This window comes from Corvus brachyrhynchos, unplaced genomic scaffold, assembly GCF_000691975.1.
Source record: "Corvus brachyrhynchos isolate BGI_N302 unplaced genomic scaffold, ASM69197v1 scaffold162, whole genome shotgun sequence".
Lineage (NCBI taxonomy): Eukaryota > Metazoa > Chordata > Aves > Passeriformes > Corvidae > Corvus > Corvus brachyrhynchos.
The window spans coordinates 6912385-6914919 of NW_008236696.1; the positions used below are offsets into that span (position 1 = coordinate 6912385).

The following is a 2535-nucleotide window of genomic DNA, read 5'->3' on the forward strand; positions in this document are numbered from 1 at the left end:
TGGTACTAAGAGGGTGCCCTGGCAGAGGCAGCCTGTCAAGATGTTTGCTCCGTGCCAAGTTTGATATGAACAGAGATGTGGGCCTGGCATGGGGGTGGTGAGCTGCTTTGGGGAGTGGATTTGGGAGGGTTTGAGACCTGAGCTGCCTTGTCTTCTCTGTTCCCCAAAACAAGGAAATCTTCATTTTTGTTGCCAAAGCATGATTTTCTTTTCCTTCAATATAAAATCAAGGCCTCAAGCCCGAGCGTTGCAAACACAGGTTAGTCCCTGATGTTTCTCATTAGAAATAACTGTGCAGTGAGAATATGATAGTGTAGCTGTAATACATTGTGATCTCTCTTCCCTTTCTTCCCTTTGAGGCCAATTTTTTCTCTCTGGCACCCAGCATTAGAAATATACATCTGTATTTAGCTGCTAAAGGAGCAGCCTGAGGTAGGATTTTCCATAGCACAATGCACTTGACTTCAGTAGGGGCTGAGGGGATGCAGCAGTTCAGAAAAGGTGACCTCTTATTTAGTGTTTACAGATGTATTTCAAAGCTTGACTTCAGGCACGTGAGTTTGAAAATGTTTGACCTAAAGTTCTTTTCCCCTTTTGGTTTACTGCCAGCTCTTATCTGGTCATTACTGTAGCAGGTCACCACATTATCCCTTAGTAGCAGCTATCAGTAAGTGTCAATTCCCAGCAAATGAATTCAGCAACTTGACAATGTATTTTTTTTATGATGTCTATTTAAAGATGACAAAAATCATAACTCTTGTAGGCTTGTCACTGAGAGTTTTTATTGAGTTTGTTGATGAAACAACTTCACAGATCAGCTGAAGAGGAACTGCAGGGTTTGAAGAAGCAAAAGACTTTTTGATAGTGTGCAGTAGTCCAAGAAATTGAAGATAGAAACCAACTGGCTGGCATCCTGTCCATATTCCTTCTTCGTAGTCAGACCATGAGGTTCTCTTCACACCCCTGAGAGAAGCAGACCATTTTCCAGTCCCTCTGGAAAACAGGCCAATCACCACATGAAGCAGGGGGATGTTTTTAACCACGGGAGTTAGAGAAGGGGAATTAAGACCTGGAGGGCGTCAGTCGGGGCGAGCGTGACCTCCCTGAGTGCAGCAGTGCTTCCTTCTCTCCTCACATCCTGCAGTGGAAAGTTCCATTGCAATACTGTTGTTTTACAATTACAAATTTTATTTGCTGAGGAAAGTTTGAATCTTGTGGACGTTTTGATAACAGCCCATAAACTCTCCTCCATAAATCTGTTTGGTAAATTCCCTGGTTGCCATTTGCATTCTCATCCTCTGTGCAGGCCAGTGGCTCTCACTGACACTTACTTTATTTTGCAGTCAACGAACTGACTGGCAGAGTTTATGGAGTAATTGCAGCATTGTGCAACAAGTGGGAAGGTTTATGGTTTTCTGTAGAAGGAAGATATAATTGTAACAACTAATATAACTGCTGTAGCAACGACCCTGACACCAGGTTGGTCCATAAAATTCCAGAATTGGATTGAAAATAGTATCTAAAAAGTGTGTCTTGGGAATAAACTTCTATTTAACAGAGAGGAATGGATTTTAGCTAGTTTTAACTGTTGAAGTTAATTTAGGTATCATTCTCTATTCTTGAAAAGCAGGGATTTGCTCATCCTCCAAGCTTCAGCAGACTGGTGTTACTTAAAACTGTGGCACAGAGGTTCTGCAGTTGTATGTTTATCAAAGTTAATGTACTAAATGTAGTATTAATATCTTCTGCTATAACAATAGTTATCTGGTGTATCTTGTTCCACTGTTCATTCAGTGGAACAGTCACTCTTGCATTACCCACCAAAAAAGCCCCATTCTGCAGAGATAAAATCAGACTGTGAGGTAAATCTAATACTAGGTTATGCTGGTCTCTGAAGAGAAATTACAGTTTCAAAACCTGGCCTTGGCTAAACTCCTACTGACTCTGGCCGAGCCAAAATTTAACCTATGATATAGTAAGCGCCACTTTTTTTTTCCCTTAAGCGAAATTGAGTCACATCAGGTCCTTTAAGCATCCTTGTATTTTTCAATCTCCCTGCAGATGATACTTGACCATAAAACATGCATGTACTCTAGTCAAAAAACCAGCAGAGCTGAATTGTCTTTGTCCAGAGTGCACAGCTTTCCTTTCCTCTTTGCCATGCTGTCTCAGAGGATCGCAGCTCCAGTGTCTGAAGGCTCTTGTCCTCTGAGATAAGTTTAGTTATGCAGGCCCAAGGTGAAATTTCCTGCACTGGTATTAGGCCCAAAGACAAGTGACTCCATCTTCTAAACACTGGTGGTGTGGCGCTTCCAACCTGCTTCATGAAGTCACCCAGATTCATGGCCTAGATGCTTTTACAGGTGGGTGTATGCTTTTACAGCTATACTATCTTTCTGTATATTGTATGTCTTATACACATGTATACTATATACCTGGGATTATATTTTTGAAAAATCTTGGTCTTGTTCTCCCACTAACTCTTTTCTCTAGTATTCAAAGCAGAGTGTGGAGAGGATATGTTAAAAATACTCT

The 2535-nt window shown here is 41.3% G+C and overlaps 1 protein-coding gene across 1 annotated transcript in view; it reads left to right on the plus strand.

Moving 5' to 3' along the window:
* Positions 1–2535, plus strand: part of LPP (LIM domain containing preferred translocation partner in lipoma) — a 313431-nt gene that overhangs the window by 204139 nt on the left and 106757 nt on the right. The window lies entirely within an intron of this gene.